The sequence below is a fragment of the Pleurodeles waltl genome, chromosome 6 (assembly GCF_031143425.1).
Source record: "Pleurodeles waltl isolate 20211129_DDA chromosome 6, aPleWal1.hap1.20221129, whole genome shotgun sequence".
In the NCBI taxonomy this organism is placed as follows: domain Eukaryota; kingdom Metazoa; phylum Chordata; class Amphibia; order Caudata; family Salamandridae; genus Pleurodeles; species Pleurodeles waltl.
This window is the reverse complement of record NC_090445.1, coordinates 1023112381-1023132209: the sequence shown is the minus strand read 5'-3', so window position 1 is coordinate 1023132209 and position 19829 is coordinate 1023112381.

Below are 19829 nucleotides of genomic sequence, written 5' to 3'. Positions count from 1 at the left end.
AGAGCCCCTTATGTGTCACCCCATCTTGGATTCTCCTAGGTGTCTAGAATTAAAAAATGCACTGGTTTGGTAGGTTTCCCTAGATGCCGGCTGAGCTAGAGGCCAAAATCCACAGGTAGGCACTTTGCAAAAAACACCTCAGTTTTCTTGGGAAAATGTGATGTGTTCATGTTGTATTTTGGGGCATTTCCTGTTGCGGGCACTAGGCCTACTCACACAAGTGCGGTATCATTTTTATCGGGAGACTTGGGGGAACGCTGGGTAGAAGGAAATTTGTGTCTCCTCTCAGATTTCAGAACTTTCTGTCATTGAAATATGAGGAAAACATGTTTTTTTGGCCAGCGTTTGAGGTTTGCAAAGGATTCTGGGTAACAGAACCTGGTGAGGGCCCCACAAGTTTTCAATGTAAAAATGTGATGTGTCCAGGTTGTGTTTCCTGTTGTGGGCATTATGCCTACCCACACAAGTGAGGTACCATTTTTATCGGGAGACTTGGAGGAACACAGAATAGCACAACAAGTGTTATTGCCTCTTGTCTTTCTTTACATTTCTTCCTTCCAAATGTAAGACAGCGTGCAAAAAAGATGTCTATTTGAGAAATTCCCTGTAACTCACATGCTAGTCTGGGCACTCTGGAATTCAGAGATGTGCAAATAACCACTGTTTCTCTACACCTTATCTTGTGCCCAATTTGAAAAAAACAAAGGTTTACTTGATACCTCTTTTTCACTGTTCAAATTTCACCAAATGAATTTCTGTATGCCAGGTATACAAGGCAAACCCATTGCAAGGTGCAGCTCCTTTATTGGCTCTGGGAACTTAGGATTCTTGATGAACCTACAAACCCAATATATCCCCACAACCAGACAAGTACAGCAGACATAACAGTATATTACTTTTGAAAATCTGACATCGTAGAAAAAAGTTACTCAGTAAAACTTGAAGAAAATGGCTTTTTTCACCTCAATTTCAATATTTTGTTTATTTCAGCTGTTATTTTTTGTAGGAAAACCTTGTAGGATCCACACAAATGACCCCTTGATGAATTCAGAATTTTGTCTACTTTTCAGAAATGTTTAGCTTTCTGGAAACCAGCATTGGTTTCACACCCATTCCTGTCACTAACTGGAAGGATGCTGAAAACACAAAACATTGTAACAAAATGGGGTATGTCCCAGTAAAATGCTAAAACTGTATTGAAAAATTAGTTTTTCTGATTTACTTCTGCCTGGTCCTGAAAGCTGGGAAGATGGTGATTTTAGCACTATAAATGCTTTGTTGATGCAATTTTCAGGGAAAAAACCACGAGCCTTCTTCTGCAGCCCTTTTTCCCATTTAAAAAAAAAGTTTGCTATTTTGGTTAATTTCTAGGATTTTTTGAAAAATAGGATGCAAATTTGGCATGGGTAGCTTATGTGGAGTAAAAGTTATGAGGGCCTAAACGTGAACTGCCCCAAATAGCCAAAGAAAAGGCCTGCCACCTGAGGGGGAAAAGGCCTGGCAGGGGCAAGGTTAAGCGCTCGCATGGCTGGAACTTTTGTTTTACAGCTCGGAATAGCTTGTGTTTTAAGGGCCTTGTTTGTAATCTCATTCTTAGAGGTCTGCTTTTCCTGAAAATGTATAATGCACTACACTCTCTAGGGGCTAAATATATGGATTGTTTATTGTCATTTTCTTTTTGTGTGGTTATGTTCTCAAGGGGCTAACTATATACTTACATGACCATGTTTCTTACAAATGGTATATTCATTGTATTGTCCTCTATGGCCTGTTCTAAACATTACAGTCATATCAACATACTAAAATGTTTGTGGCACAGAAACGTGCCCCATGATGCTTTTCAGGGCATTACTTTTACAAAACATTTTTGCTGTGGTGGCCCTAGTACAATAGGACCACCTTCAAAACATTGACCACAATGTGATCTTTCTGCCTCCATCATTTCTGGGTCCCTACACTATCTTAGTGGGAACTCCAAAGTAATAACCCCTTCCACCATTCATTATCTTTTTAAGCTTTGTCATGGTTGAATTTTTTGTTTTATAGCTTGGAAAAGTTATGTTTTATGAGCCTTGTGTGTAATATAATTGCAATAGGCATGCTTGCCTTGAAAATGTGTAATGCACTACACCCTGTAGTTGCTACATACAGTGATACACTGAATTACTTTTTCCCATTGTTTTCATGTGTGAATGCTTTCAAAGGACTAACTGTATGGGTATGTGACCATGTCAACATACTTTAATATACACAGAACAAAAGCTCGCTTCATAATGCTGAAGGGCATTACTTTTACAAAACATTTTTGCTCATAACTGTGGTGGTTCTCAGGAAATGGCACCACTTTCAAAACACTTTCTGTCTACATCATCTCTGGGTCCCCACACTAGGTTATTAGGAACCCCAAAATAATAACTCGCCCCACTATTCAGTGTATTTAAGCGTTCTCATGGCTAGAAATTTTGTTTCATAGCTGGGAGAAGTTTTGTTTTAAATGCCTTATTTGTAATATCATTGCAGTAGGTCTACTAGGCCTAAACACGCCATCTAGGCACTAAGGGGCAGATTTATGGAAAGTGGCTTTGCAGCAAGTGCAGCTCCACTTTCCCTGCACCCCTTAGCACCCATCTAATGCCGCCATGCATGTGCCGTATTTCAAATACGGTGCACCATGGCGCAGAGTAGGGGGCAATAGTGTCATTTTTTATGACACTATCGATGTACTCTGCAGGAGTAGTGCCAAAATATTGGCGCTACTCCTACAGACTACATAGGGGCCCATCCAGAAGAATTGAAGCCCCCTTTTAATGTCTGCTCTTGAGCAGGCATTAAAAGTGCCATGATAAATGGCACAAGGAAATCCCATTTCGGGGGAACGCCCCCTTTGTAAGCATCATGCCTGGCGCAGGCTTAATGTAGCGCAAAGGGGTACAGAGTGGTGCAATGCATGCATTGTCCCACTCTGTAAATACAGCATAGGGAGTTTGGCCTTGATGGGCCGCATTAACGTCATAATAAATTACGTTAATGTGGTGCAAGGTGGCGCTAGGGGCCTATAAATATGCCTCTAAGTATGTGGTTATCCTGCATTACTTTCTCCTGTTTTTTTCTGGAGTTATGCCCTCACGGCCTTACAATATGGTTACATGACCAAGGGCCAGATGTACGAAACAAAAATATTGCGAGTCGCATTTTGCGAGTCAATGTGACTCGCAAAATGCGACTCGCAAATTGGTATGCCAGGAAAGAAACCGGTCCGATTTAGCGACTCGCATCCGGACTCGCAACGCTGTGTGCGAGTCCGCAGATTGCGAGGTCGCTCTTTTGCGAGTGTGCAAAAAACAAACTCGCAATTAGCGAGTTGGTGTCGCAAATTGCGAGTTCCCTCAAAATTGCTTGCAGGTGCAGCAGAACACTCCAGAAAGCACACCAAAACACTCTGGAAACACTTCCTGGCACATGATAATGACATCACAGCCAGGAAGTTAACAAATACACCTGGGAGGAGGCTGGACCACACCCTTTTACAACTGCCAGTCTGCACACTGAGCTAGCTGCAGCAGCCATGGAGGGAACCCCCCGAAAAAGGAAAATTTAATTCTCAGAGAGGGAGCTTTAGGTGCTGACCGAAGAATGTTGTCAGCACCATGATGAGCTCTTTGGGAGAGCTGCCCTCACTGTTCCAGAGGCCACCAAAAGAAAAATCTGGCAGGAAATGCAGGAGAAAATCAATGCCCTGGGGGTGAGCCACAGGACAATTGAGGACATAAGGAAGAGGTGGTATGACCTCCGCTCCCGGACCAAGGAGAGGGTGGCAGAAAGGCTCCGGGAGATGAGAGGCACTGGAGGGTGACCATCATCTGTGCCACCACCCACACCCCTTGAAGACAGGATTGAGCAAACCTTTGAGCCGGAGGCAGTGTGTGGATTTGGGGACCTGGACACTTCAGAGCCCAGCACATCAACCGGTGAGTACCATGTGATAAGCCTGTACCCCTATCAATGTCATACCCCACCCACCATGTACACATGTGCATGCACAACCAAATTAGCTCCATTTCAGGGTAGAAAAAGCCAGAATGATACATTATGGGAAATGTAGTCCAATAGGCAGTGCATAGGCAAATGTTTATTAGGAATTGTGCAACAGATACTAGACACTGACAGTGTGTTCCCCATGTCCCACAGGTCTCCAGCAAGACACCCCCTACACCCCAAGCACCCAGGCCCAGGAGGACACCCCAGGACCCTCCAGCACCCCCACATGCACAGTCAGCAGCATTCCTGCAGTTGTAACGCCTGCTGCAACAGCAACGCCAGGAGCTGCCCCAGCAACAGCCAGGGAGGATACAGGTGCGAGGACAGGGCAGCCACCACTGCGCAGGCGTCGCAGGGCAAGAGCGTCTGATATCCGGAATCATCCTCCAACCAGCAGTGAGGCACATCTGCTGCGGGGTCAGCGCCTGCAAAACACAACATTGGGCAGGATCAGTGGGGTGCTGCACCGCATTGAAAGACAAAACTAGGCAAGCATGCGGCACCTCAACAGGCGGCCGGACTGCTGGGTCAGGCAGAGGCTGGGCGGCGCAGGGATAGGCAGATTATGTTAAGACTGGACAGGATGGCCACATCAATCGGCAGGCTAGCCATCAACACAACAGGCCTGTCGAGGAGGACAGTTGGCCTGCAAATTGAGATGGGCCATTTTGCTGGGGATGTTGCCAGGGGCCTGGGACGTCTCACACATATCATTGAACTAATGGAGACACGTGAGATGTCGAGTGCCACCGGGGAAACACCCCAAGATAGTGAAGAGGGCTCCACAGTGAGCAGTGTATCTGCCACTGACAGTAGGGTGCTAAGGAGTGGGAGGCAGAGCACCATAGATCCGGCTGGGACCAGCCAGGCTGGCAGGAGGGGCAGGAGAAGTTAGCCAACAGCCCGGACAAACAAATGTGGCACATGGCTTTAATGTGCCACATGAGTGGTTGGCATTTCCCTGCCCATGGACAATTGAATCATGTATATAGTTCATCCATTACATTATTAAAACTGTTATTTCTCTTCCACTTAACAAAAGGAGTGTCTGGTTAATGGGTGAGTATGGTGGGAGTTTACACGTACCGTCCAAAATATTGCGTTGCGATGTGTTCCCGTCTCAGTCTGCCTTGATTAGCTAGACTCCTATCCCCATGATGGCGGTGTGGTTGTTCTTGCTCTTCCTCATCAGGATCTGGGTCTGCAGGGGTGAGAGGTAGCCCACGTCTGGTGGCTATGTTGTGGAGGATGGCGCATGCGACCACAATTTTGAAGGCGGTAATGGGGGTGTATTGGAGGGCGCCTCCGCTGCGGTGGAGGCATCGGAATCTTGCCTTCAGGAGTCCGAAGGTGCGCTCGATCAGGTTCCTGGTCCTCTTATGCGCACTGGTGTATTGCCTCTCTGATTCATTGCTGGGTGTTAAAAATGGAGTCATGATCCATGGCCTTAGAGCATATGCACTGTCACCTGTTGGGCACAAAAGTACACTGTTAGTAAGTCCAGATAGTCGTGCACAGTGACCTGTGTGTGTGTCTGCAAGGTGTATGCAGCTCTACCTAGGAGGTATCCGTCTCCAAACTCCCCACGTTCCAGGCGTTGATGGATCCCACTATGTCTAAAAATGTAGGAGTCATGGGTACTGCCTGGAAACTTAGCTACGATGTCCGTGATGATGTAATGGGCATCACAAACAACCTGTATGTTGAGTGAGTGGGTACACTTTCTGTTGCGAAAAATATGTTCCAGATTAGCGGGGGGGCATATTTGAATGTGTGTCCCATCTACACATCCAATGACCTGGGGGAAGTGGGCAATGCGGTAAAAGTCCAGCTTCGTGCTGTTAATTTCTGCCTCATTCCTTGGTAAGTATATGAACTGAGACCTGTGCGCTACTAAGGCATCTAGGAATGCCCTGAGGAACCTTGACACTGCACTTTGGGATACCCCACCTGCCACGGCAATGACCCCCTGATAGCTCCCTGATGCCAAGAGGTGCAGTGCGCATAGTACTTGCACATGCGTAGGGATGGCGCAGCCACGCAGGGTCTTGTGTTCTAGCTGTGGTTTTAGTAAATCTATTAATTCTAGAATGGCAGCGCTGCTAAGGCGGTATTTAGCATAGATCTCCTCTTCAGTTTGCTGGAAAAGGGTCTGCCTTGTTCTATATATCTTCTCCTGTCTGTGGCCCCTCCTCCTCCTCTGCTGGGCTGCGTAGACTCTCCTCCTCACTGCTATCAGGTATATGTCCGCCATCTTGAGTGACCCAGATGCCTTCTGGGTCTCCTTTTATACTTTGGTAATGGTTACCACCTGCTCTGAGTTAGTGGTAAATGCGACTTGCAAACTGGGTTTTTTGCGACTAGTCGCAATTTGCGAGTTGCAATTGCATAAGCTTTGCGAGTCGCAAATTGCGACACGCACATTGCGGGTCGCAAAAGGGGGTCGCAACGGGTGCGACTCGCAAACGGGGCACATCGCTTTTTGCGAGTCGGAAATGTGCTTTTTGCATCCCATTTCCGATTTCGCACTGTCGCAGTTTTTAATACTTAGAATATGCAAGTTGATTTTGCATTCTGGATCTGCTGGCAGGGACAAATTCACTTCAACCCTTGCTAAATTGCTTCTGTATTATTAAGAACTATTTTCAAGCCAGCACTGCTTAGCTGCTGCCTGCAACTAGTCAAGTGCTCATTAAATATCAGAACTGACCCGAATAGCAATTAAAGACAACAACACAAATGTGTTATGATTTTTGATTAAATCTTAAATATAGGAAACGTGTCTCAAGCTGTTATCGGAGGTGCTTTGAATACGATTTTAAACAAGTACCGACAACCTCAGTTGATAATGCTTTTTATGGGCATTCACACTGACCTACAGAGCATGCAGCTGCACAGCATGCACAGATCATCCACGCATGCACACCAGGGGCAGTTTCTCTTTTAGGGCTGAGGTACTGTGCCCCTCTGTTATTCCTATACATTCATGTAACAAAAAAATTAAATAGATTGATTTGTTTAGAGATACAATCGTATCGCTAAAAAAAATCGATGCATTTAAGTCTGGGGTGTCTGTCCCAGGCTGCCTACCCCACCACGTTTTGAAGCACGAGACGGAAGCCAGGCAGTTAATCAACTTTCTACACTGTGATGCACAAAGTAGGGCTGACTGCTCTAAAGCCCTTCATTTCCATTGTGGTCTATGTCAGTATCCACTATAGACCAGTGATGCTCTGAGAGTCATGATTTTAGGTGTCTAAGTCTTCATCCCTGCTTGAGGGTAGCCATCTGTCATTAACAGGCATATATCCTACCCTTTCTCCATTCATCACTCAGTAGGAGTGGATGCAAGCACCTGTGTTTTAGTGCCTTGCTTTGGTAACGGCGAGAGTTAACATTGGGGATGCCTTTAATTATCTTATTAGAGTAGTATCCCTTTGAGAGCTGGTAGAAATATGGAGTTTGGTGTCTCTCAGTTCACAATTTAAAAATACATCTTTTGGTAACGTTGTTTTTTAAATTGTCAGTTTGAAAATGACACTTTTATAAAGTGGGCATTTTCTTGCTTACACAATTCCCTTGACTGTGCCTGCTTGTGTATTCCCCATCTGGGTCAGACTGACAGTTGGGCTGTTTGTGAATCTCCACTAGACAGTGACACAAAGGGAGTTGGGGTGTAGCCTGCAGATCCTGATGGGCCATCTGGACTGGAGTGGAGGGAGGAGCAGTTACTTACACCTGAATGGGATGTGCCTGCTCTCAAGCGATGCAGACTCTGCCCCCTTGGTGTGTGTCTGAGGCCAGGCCTGGGCTAGGCAGGATCCTGTAAACAACAGAGACTTTTTTTTTTAAGTTGAGTAACTTCAAAGGCAGAAAGGAGTATAAGTAGTGGATCCAAAACCCCATATTTTAAGATTACTTCTGGAACTAAGAGGAACCTCTGGCAAGGAGAAGAGCTGAAGAGCTGGAGGAGGAGTACTGCCACTTTGCCTGTGACTGTGCTTTGCTGGGTCGACCTGCAGTTGCTGCTTCTGCCTGAAAGAGGACAACGACTGGACTTTGTGGTATATTTCTGCTTGCGAAGAATCTGCAAGGGCTTGGACTGTGCTTGCCTCCTGTTTTGAAGTCTCAGTGCCATCAAAGACTTCCTCTGCCAGCACTTGGACTCTATGCAGAGACTCCTGCCCTGCCAAGTGCTGCCCTATCCAGTCCCTGGACCCTTGAAAGGTGAAGCTGAGAGAACAAGGACTGACATCCATGCGCAGGGAGCCGTGCAGGGAATGTTTTGAAACACCACCTGCAAAGGGGCAGTAAAAAACGATGTGCCACCCGCTTCACGGCTGAAATCGACGCACCACCTGCATTGCGGCTGGGAAATCAACGCATCATGTGCATCACAGCTGGAAAAACAATGCAACACCTGTTTGCAGCTGCTGAAAATGAAGCAAACCCCACACAGCATGGTTTTTCATCACTGTGCAGCTAGATTTCTCATGCATGATCAGTGAGAGTCACAAATCATGGTGAACTTGTGCGGCCCTGAGGTGCCCCGTCCAGAAAACGATGCACAGCCTCACTCGCAAGTAAGAAAACTGTGCATTGCTGATTTGTTTGAGGCAAGCTTGCCCAGGCAGCTTTATTTTTTACGCAAGCCAGGTACTTTGTGAAACTAAAATGTTTCATTGTTTTCTACGGAGTAAAAATTTATTCTTTTGAGAATTCATATCTTGACTTGTGTAAGTTGGATTTTTGTCATTTTGGTCTTGTTTCATTTAGATAAGTATTGCCTATTTTTCTAAACTGGTGTGGTGTCCATTTTGTAGTGTTTTCACTGTTTTACAAATACTTTGCACATTGCCTTTGAGATAAGCCTGACTGCTTGTGCCAAGCTACTTAAGGGGTGAGCAGGGGTTATCTAAAGTGTGTATCTCCATTCCCCTGACTAGAGTGAGGGTCCCTGCTTGGACAGAGTGCAAAGAGACTGCCAACCGGAGACCCCATTTCTAACAGGATGCAATAACATCGGAGAGAGAAACCAAAATACAAGCCGGGTGGCGCACTTTCGGAATCACAGAAATGTATGCTACATGTTCCCCTTCAGAGAATCCTCACTTTTATTTACCCCACTTAGGGCCATATGTACGAACACATTTTCCCATTGACACAAAATGGGAAAAAGCCTTTGCTACATCTGGCCCTTAAAGATCTGTTTGCACTCATTTCTGTATGATTGATTGCATTCAGCAGCTGTTTGTGCTTCCTGATGCCTGGTTAGAGCATTTTCTTCTAAAGTTAATGCTGCGTGCAGTGCAAAACACTGGGCAAGCACACACTTTAAAGGACCTGAAGTTGCTGCGCTGTATATTTTGCACACTAAAGTAAGTGTTGAACATATAACTGCAGTAAGATGCGGGGATGTTTTTAATGTGTTTAGTATTTCAAGACTATACATTCCCACTGTTTCATAAACCTGCTTTCTCATTAAATTAATTTGCTTTCAAATGCACCCTTTGTCAATCTTTTTTCATTTTTTTCTTGGGAGGAGGGCTTACCTTGGACCCATGTTGTTCCATTAAGCTTGATTGCTTCACTCGCTACATAAAAGTCATACCCAACTTTTACGCCCCACCACTTTCAAATGTCACCAGCCGCCACTTGTGCACAATGAACAACACACCTACGGACATGCATTTTCACGCACGGCGCCACACATACAGACATCAAGATACACTCACCAAGGCCCATATTTATACTCTGTTTGTGCTGGATTTGCGTCATTCTTTTTAACGCAAATTCAGCGCAAAGCTAACACCATATTTATACTTTGACGGTAGACCCATCTAACATCAAAATATCTCAGTGTGCGTCATTTTCTGGATGCGTGAAACCGCCTTGCATCAATGAGATGCAAGGTAGGTGTTTCGATCTAAAATATGACTTAAACACCTGAGCGCCATATTTAGCCAACAGCGCAAAAATGGTGCACGGCTGGGAGGCGGAGCAGGCGTTAAAATGGGGCAAACACACCAGTGTTAAGGAAAGCTCACAGAAGCAACATTAGAGCACAAAAAGGAAGACATGGAGGTGCTATTCATCCAGCATGCACGAAGACACAGAGCACAGGAGCAACAGCAGCAGCTTCCACCACACCAACAGGGACCCCAAAGGCAACACAAAAGACAGGAGAGGATATTCAGGACCAGGAGAACCCTTCAGGGCCTCAGCGAACATGACATCATCCAGAGGCACAGACTAAACTGGCAAGCCATACAGCAGCTGCTGCGCCACATTGAGCCACAGTTGGCACCCAGCTTGCAGACACCCCACATCATTCCACCAGAGACCAAGCTGTTAGCTTTCCTGCACATGTTGGCAAATGGCTGTTTTCAAACCACTGGTGGCCTGGTTGCCGGGATCTCACAGCCCTCAATCTTTGCCTTCTTTCCCAAGGTACTTGATGCCATCATCTCCCTCACACCCTGCCACATCAGCTTCCCCAACACACAGCAGAAGCAACAGGAGACCAAACCGTGGTTCTATCAAATCAATGGCTTCCCGCACATGCTTGGTGCCATTGACTACACACATGTACGGATTGTGCCACCTGTGGCAACCGAGCATCTAACCGCAACAGGAAGCACACACACTCCATCAATGTGCAGGCCATTGTGGATCACCGTGGATTGATCACCAACATCGTAGCAAAGTATCCTGGGAGTGTACATGATTCATTCATCTTCCGCCACTGCACCATCAATCAGCACTTCCAGGATGGACAACATGGCAATGGCCTACTTGTCGGTAAGTACAGAAACCTAGGAATTTACACACAGCACAGCAACCCTGTAGGACACACAACACATACACCAATACATTGACACGTGGCCAGGAAGACACTGAGGTTGTGACACTGGTAGTCATGTTTGATATCCTGACCCAATGGGATACACACCTATGGACAAATGACAGATGCATATAACAAGAGATGCCACTCCAGAGCCACACGGGACCAGTTTAAAACCACACAGTGACAATGACATGGCCTTAACTGGCAGTACCACTTGGAAGATAAATCTTTCAATATTACACCAATAACACTCAATCACACACCATTCCAAGCAATACGTACTGTGTAAGGGGTGTCTAATGTGTTTTGCTACAGGTCAAACACCATGAGACACATAGCATGATGACGCTGACTCAAATGAAGGTGACATGGAATTATTGAGGCAGTACCAACACCTCACATCACTCCTGGGGTGACATTGCCCGCTAGCAATATGGAAGTGGACTGTGCTATGAAAACATGTGGATTTGACACTAATGCAAAGTGCACACACCTACACATACAGATTGAGACTATTCCCCATATGCATAACAGATGTACAGGCACATGGACCTTCTGACACTAAAACCTTCACCTCCACAACCAAGTTAGCCAGCTTACCTGGAGCAAGTTCAGTTTACATGTTTGCAGATGAGTCAACTCGGTGAGGGCACAAAAATAGGTTTGACTAGAACTTGTCACACATAGGATAATTGTGCATTGCCAATTGTGAACACTTCAGTGCTGCCAACTTATGGAGATGTGTTATACATTGTCACCTAGCCAAATCATAGAGCCACACTTTTGCATTTCACATGCAATTACATATGCCGAATTGGATGGGATGTTCAGCGCATATAGTGCAACTGTGTTACCACCACTGTGGAATCAATTGTGTGTGTGGAAGTATTATGTCACCTCCAGTGAAGGCACAGGGACACTTCTTTCACATTACATAACGCATGGGAGATACACACTGAACAGCAAGTGTCAAAATATACCACTGATATCAGGTCAATCAGCCAAACACCAGTTTTGATAGTAAAACAACCCAATGCAGAAAGAACATCACAGAAGCCTAGAATCCCACACAATACCACAAACAAAGATGAGTCACAGACAACACAAGATAACAACTGCCATGCAAAGTGATAATCAAGGTGCAACCACAAACCAAATACTTACCCTCATTTTCTCTTTCAGCTGATCAGGTTTATGGGATCCAGCCATGGATCATGACCCCATTTGCCAACCCAAGCACAGCAGCAGAGTGTGCCTATAATGAGGCACATTGTAGGACACGCACCATAGTTGAGAGGACATTTGGCATCCTGAAGTCCAGATTCGGGTGCCTCAACAACACCGGAGGCAGACTCCTATGTTCACCTCAAATCTTCTGCAAGATCATTCTGATCTGTGCCATCCTGCACAACATTTGTGTAAGGAGTAACATTCTCCTCCATGAACCAGATCCACAAATGCCTGAAGAGGAGGAAGACGAAGAAGCTGTCTGTGAAAATGAGGGGGAACATCCAAACACTGCTGCAGGATTGCGTCGCAGACAACACATCGTACAAAACTTCTTCTAAATGTAGTCACCATCACCACTTTGTTATCAAATGTCATTAAACACCTAATTTCATCACTCAGTCATGCTCTGGGTAATTTGTTATGTATCACATGATTCCTAGGATTCATAATCAGAGTTTAGCCTCATGTAGCATTGCAGAAATACAGCTTAGGATACTGAAAAAGCCACATCGCATTTGATGGGTATGAATGTACAGCCAACATCACACACAGTGTAAATGACATATATCCTGTCTATTTCGTATGTGAAGGGCAATATCAGAGGACCACAGCTATGAGACACATGCATGTTGCCAACCTGGTCCATTGCAGCAAATGGCACACAACTAAGAGATGATAAATCATAAGGAAAAAAGTGTCTCATACATGAGCCAGTGGATGTGCTATTGCATTGGTAACAGGAATGTATGACCAGACCCTTGACAGTAGTAAGTGTGACATCAGCTATCTCTGCAAGGAGCATGTGTGACAAGAAGTCCATCTAAGCTGAAAATGGATAGCATGAGTGCCCCAGGTATGACAAACATTGCTCACAAGACATGTCCTGAGCAGTCCATCCCAGGTCATAAGTGCTGCCACTGCCATGTTTTAAGTCTCTCTCCACCCTTCTCTAGGGGGGCCTGTAAATGGACTATCTGTACCCTGAGAATCTTCATCTACACACACCCAGACTCCCATTCTGCGTCCTGTGTGCTTCCTACTTCAGTATGGCATGCTATAGTCATAGTCCATCAGTCAGCATAGACTTCAGGTCAAATAATGCACTGCCTGGTAGTCGGTAAGATCTGTAATCACCTGTCCATTGCTTCCCATGTGGAAGGTCCAGTTGGCCCTTTGAACTTGATTCTCAACTCCAGGACTTGTGAGAGACTGAAGGTGCACACAACTGTGAGCACTTCCATGCAGACCAGCCATTTGAACCTCCCCTGCTGTTGCTGCTGCCTGGAACTGCTTAGAAAGTGCCATTTTCAGAATGTCCTTGTTGTGCATTGGCATACAAATCACTTGTGTACCAGAGCCCTTGGGGGATTGTGTAATGTGGCAGACCACAGCATAAACAGTTTTTTGTTCCCGCAGTGTTGTACCAGCTTTTCCCAGTCAGAGTCTGCTCACTGTGTATTTGCCTGGTTCATGTTTGGTCCTGACAGAGCCTGCTTCCTGTTAGCCAGACTGGTTCCTGTCCTTGCGTGAACCATAGAGGTTCCCTGTGGCTACATTTGTCTCATAGTTGCTTTCCTCTCTTTCCTCATGGGGTATTGAGTCTGGTAGGTCTACAATAAATCCTCAAATAGATAGTATAGTTTAATCATTTTACTCATCGTAATCAGTTCTGGGACATGTATTCAAATGGCCTAATCCAGCCCCCATCCCTTGTCTGGTTTTGCATGTATTCATTATTGCCAAACAGTTACAGTGTGCTATGGCTGTATGCATGGATTTGGTACGGTGGCTCCAGCACAACAAACAAGGCTTGCAAATGTGTATGTGAGGACAAAACATGTTTGTACCATGACGGTCCAGGCACAGATTCACTTCTGCCGCCACCTTTTGATGGTGCTTGCATGGTGACTAGATGTGAGATTAATTAGCACAGAGGCACAGATGTTCTCTGTTGCAGTGGGAATTTTCAAGACCACCCTGTGTGCACATGCTGTGATAAAAGCTGCATGTTACCTATTACTCATCCATTAAGTTTTTGAGCAAACCAAGGTTGCCCTGTCGTCAGCCTTATCAAAGTTCTGCAGTGCCATAGCTGGTCTATCACCATGTGTGTCGTTAGTTGATCTGTGGCTTTAGGTCAAATCTGCTTTGAAGGATACTTTGTTAATTGAGGGGATGGCTCCACAGACTCATGACTAGACCTGCACGTAACTATGACAACATGGAGCCCAATACTGACGCAGGGTATACATGGCCACACACTTGAACTGGACATCTTTGTGCAATGAACCACTGGAAATATGTGAACACGTGCAGCATGGTCTGCTGGTCCTCCACAGCCACAGGAGAGACATAGGTCATGTACCTGACTCAAACTGTGGTGTAGAAAAAAAATTGGATTGTATTTGAGACTCTGTGTCACAAACACTGTACCTACCTAGCATGTTCAAATGCCAGACTCATGGGTAGTATATACACAAGTGACCATGATCCAACATTTCATTGAATGTGATGGGTTACATTTCTGACATTGCCATTATCAACCGTCCTCTATCTATCCTGTGTATAGTTTGTCATGGGAGATGTTTTGTCCCCAAAGTCACGGAAGTTCACACAGCATAAGACGCAACAGATATAACAAACACATATCATGACTGATGTACCTCAATGGCTGTCATCTCATGGTTATACACAATTACAACACATTCATACATGCACATTATGCAAAACACTTCTTGTGGCGTTCACACAGAGGCACAACAACAATTGAAATAGCCAATTCACAGACATAAACACACAGGCCATGAGTCTATTTGTTTAGTTGTGTAGCCTTGCTTTCCTCCATTGATGCAACACCTGCTCAAACTAGGAAGTACCAATTTTATTCCAAAAGTTTGTGTTTCTGTTGCATCAGTTAAGAGAGCTAATCCGGCACAACAAATGAGTTTTATGGTCCACAGTAGTGTGGTCTGCCACATGTGCCCTAACACTAGAACACATACAGCAGGTCATAACATCCTATCTTTGTATAGTTATAGCCTTCATGTATGTTAAAAAAAGAAAAATGACACAACACAGTTATAGACAGATTCTTTGACGCAAAAGCGTAAAAAAAGATGCATATGCGTCAAAATATGACGCATATGCGTTAAAAATTTAGGCTCACACCCATAATACATCGATTGCTCCCAACACTGCACCCCATGAAATCGGTTATCCATTAAAAATGTATCGATCCTTAAATGCGGGGGAATTTTTAAGCATATGCGCCAAAAAATGTTGACACAAAGCCCGTAAGCGTCATAAAATTTCACGCATTATAATAAAAACGCACTGCGTTTGAGACAGGAAGTGATGTAATACGATATCCTGTTTACAGAAATTGCACAGTAGGTGTACTTTCACTTTGCAGTCTGTGATTCTTCGAGACTGTGTGGCTGTGTATAGAGTTGTGTCTGTGAATATTGTGCATTTGTCTCCTGTGTGCTATTGCCATTGCCATCAGTTGTTTTTGTAAGTATCTGTGTAAATCAGTGTAAGTGTGTTTTTGTCATTTTTGGGGATTAGATTTGTCTTTCTACTGTTGGGAGTGTGCTAGTGGATATTGTTAGTTGGGGTATTGTTGAGCTGTTTGTGGGTTCTTTAAGTTTCCTTTGCATACCTCCTTTCCCTGTTTTTCCTGCTTTACCCTTTCCTAACCTATTTTTTTGGAGATGTTGGGTAGGCCACATCTGGGGAGAATGGGTGAGGAGAAGCTGGGGGCCTTTGTGTTTGTGGTGTGCCACTTCCTCCCCCTGACGTTGGAGGCTGGTGGCAGGGTGATACAGGGGTATCACACAGAGGCTAGGAGGCTCAGGTGGGCAAAGGTGCTGTTCCACCTAAAAAGACTGTTCAACAGCCAGTGCAATGACCACCAACTGAAACATCGCTGGGCTGACCTGGTGACCCGAGAGCAGGACCTGCTGGACCACCTGGGTGTGGTGATTGGTGGCCTTGTTGGTGAGTACAAATTAGACTAATCTGTACAGTAAAATGCTCTGTAGTGACAGTAGCAGATTTTGTGACATGCTGCATACAATGTTTGTGGACATGTGGAATGCAAGTTGAACAAATAGTGGCCCTGATTTATACTATTTTTGCTACGCATTACCGTCATTTGGTGATGCAAAAGCTGCACAAAATTACAAAAGACATCTTTATCTTGTGAATTAGTGCTGTTTTGACGTCAGTAGATAATGGTAATGCGCCACAAGCAAAAGTATTATTCAGGGCCTGTGAGTGTACCAGGAATGAGATGTATTTCACATGCTAACGCAAGTAACCAAAGTAGTCCCCAAATTTTTTAATACATGTTTGCACAGTATTCATGGCCATACGTACTAAGATCTTCCTAACCTCTGGTAATATCTTAGGCTGATATTTTGATTTGGTTTGTGCAGCATTTAAATTAATTATGGATGCCAATGTAATGCACACTTGATAATATCTAAATGTTTTTTGCTGCTTTCGATAGCTGTAGCGTAAACAAATGAAGCAAATGCTACACATAAAAAAAAGAACATCTGGCCCTAAGTTCATTGTTTCTGTGTGTTTACATCTGGGCAGATAATCTTTCACATGGCCAAATGTAATTGTGCCCGGATTCTACCAGATTGCAGTAGCAGTACACAGGTTCATCTTGTGGCTTTTCGGAGTAGGTGTAGAAATCCTATCATTGAGTAGCATGGCCCAACAACATTTTTGCCTTGGGGACAATTGCTGGTACAGAGCTGGTGCATTTTTCCACCTGTGTCACTTTCTAGCCAAACAAGTTGATAAAGTGAATGGGTCATCATAGGATCCCTGAACTTTGTGAATGCATGGTCACAAATTAATTATTTGCATTATGTTGTGCAAGGGACCACTGACTGCTTCCATCATACATTTAAAGTGACGAAATAGTTTGCTAGTTTACGTTTGGTACACCCCTGCTGATCAAGTGCAGCATATGTACAATGGTTAACTTCTTAGTATGAAGGCTATCGCAGACATGGTGGTGTGCTAAGATCAGCAGGCCAGAATTCCCGTGAGTGCCGCCATTCCCAAGGTGGTTACAAATAGAGAGCTACCTCATCAAGATTGCAGAAGTAGGACATTTGCTAAACCATATTTCAATTAGCGGACAATGTCAGTTCGGTTGTATAACCGCAGATCACCCAACTTGGCAAATGTAAGCTAATGAACGTGGCAAACAGTGATCTACAATACCTGATATCGGTACACAGGGCCCAGAAGAACACATTTTAGGTGCAATGACTACACCTGTGCCCATGCATTCTGTCACAGATGATCAAATTAGACACTGTCAGCATATATTTTTTTGTTGGTTTGATTTAGATAAATGACCAATCCATGTTTAGCGTAACATTGTCATCAAGTGACACACAGGATCCCTGCCATCATGCTGTCATAAGGGATATATACAGCTCTGGGTACACTGCCAATGTGGCATATGTAACCTACATACAACACAGGCACACATGTAATGGACCATTGAAAGCACAATATTCCCTGAACAAAACTCAACCCACATGAGCATCACACAGTAACTCATTGTGCCTTGATGCGCAAGCCACAATACCTGAGTCACTGGTATTACAGTGCACCAGGAATGTGGCTTTGCATGTCTCTCATAATAACAAATTATTAAATGGAGTACCCTCTAGAAATAATTAAGCACAAAATTGAGAAATCATGTTTGGTACCACATGATAGTTAGGGCCAGTGCATGTGTGCATATGTGTGTCTATCACTCACTGGAGTGACAGTGTCAATGCATGTTTGCAGTAGTATGTCTGTTGGGGTGTCTACATGCCTGATGTGCTGCTCTATCATATAAAATGTCACACACAGTAATTTGTTGATCCAAGTTTTGTACAGGGAGCAGACATTGAGCACATTTCACCCTTCCATGTTTTATAGGTGGACCCACCCCAGATACAATTGGTGAAGTGGCTTGATTTGCAGACCCAGACGTATCCAGTAAGTGCTGATATGTTTGTCCTGTGTTGTGTTTGCAGCTGTTGTGTGATTGACTCCTGTGTGTTGGACTCATTGCAAGGTATGATGTGCTGGCACATGATCTGATATGTGACTTGACTGGAGGTTGACATTTTGTTCCATGTTTGAATTGGACATTCTGTGGCAGAGAGACATTTATTGGGATTCAAGTTCTGCACTATAGGCATGGGCAGGTGATCATGGTGATTTTTGGATACATGTATGGCAATGATTAATTTGGAGGTGGCCAGTTTCATGATTTAGTTAGCAAACCATACCCTGATTCACAAAGACCAGTGATGTCAATGGCTTACCTACAGACTTGAGTATCCCTGTTAACTAATGAACATGTAGGACTGTATGTTTGACTTCCTACCAGCATGTAGCTCCACATGTTGTGCTCAGTTTATGTGGCACTTGATTGAAATGTCATAGACATGCATGCAGGTCAAGGCCAGATGGGTGCTTGCATCAATGTGCTTGTTTTTGGAAAGGTATCAGTGAGATCGAATGATGTTGACAATTGTCCGCAATTAGAAACATAAATGTGGATGTGATTGTCCAATGTTTGAGTCAATCATAGTTAGCAGCCCTCCTTACCTGTGGTGGACTGACTAAACCCATGGACAGCTGTCCAAAGCTTCCTGGCTGTCCTTGATGTTTGACAGTATGTGTTGCATGTCCATCCCCCCCTGAGGCACAGGGTTAGGGTCAGAAAATATGTGTACCTAGGTGTGAGGATCCCAGTGTAGAAGACAGACATGTAATTCAACCATTAATTTGTTCCAACCTACGATGCCCCCTCATGATTAGCAACTGCATACCGTCTAGGCAATTCCATTTATAAATCACAGGTCTTGTGGGCCTTGATTGTCTTCCAAAAGATAGTCATTAGTTGGCCTGACACATGTGCGTACTTGCAGCATTTGTTATGCGACTAATAGCAGTACAATGATGCACAGACCATTTAAATATGTACACACCTTGTTGTGCATTGCAGTGCTGTTAGATAGTAGATATATAGGCTGCGTTGGAATGTCATTCCTTAGGGACATTCTATTATTTGTACTGTGATTTGGACTGTTTGTGCTATTTTTGAGGAAGTGTTAGAATATCATCTGTAGATGTATCACACAATGATGTCACTAATGTTCGGCTTTCTCTATTTTGACAGCTGCCAACATGAATGCCCATGAGATCTGGGAATTCCAGAGGCGGGCCGTGCGTTACCACCACATACTAGATGTGGAGGCTGGGTTCTGCAATATGGCACGCCGTTATCGCCATGAGAGAGCCACAGGGGTCTGGAGGGCATATGCCCAAGGGGGGCCAGCCTTGCCCACAACAGCCACCACCACCACTACAGCTCAGACCACAGTCGACCAAAGGATGACAGCCACTGTGGCAGGTCCCTCAACCTCATCTGCTCCAGGCCCACAAGCAGCACCTCCTGCATCTCCCCCTCCACCCATGGCACCAGCAGTGGCATCAGCAAGTGGAACACAAACAACCTCAGCTGCTGTGATAGACAATGTTGAATTTTAGACCATGAGACGTGACATGCAACGGATGTTGCGCAGGATGGACTGGCTGCAGCAGGTGGTGTCCCGCAATTGAAGGAGACTGTGGGGTATTAAGAAGATCCTGCAGACGGCCAATTTGTGACTTTTGGATC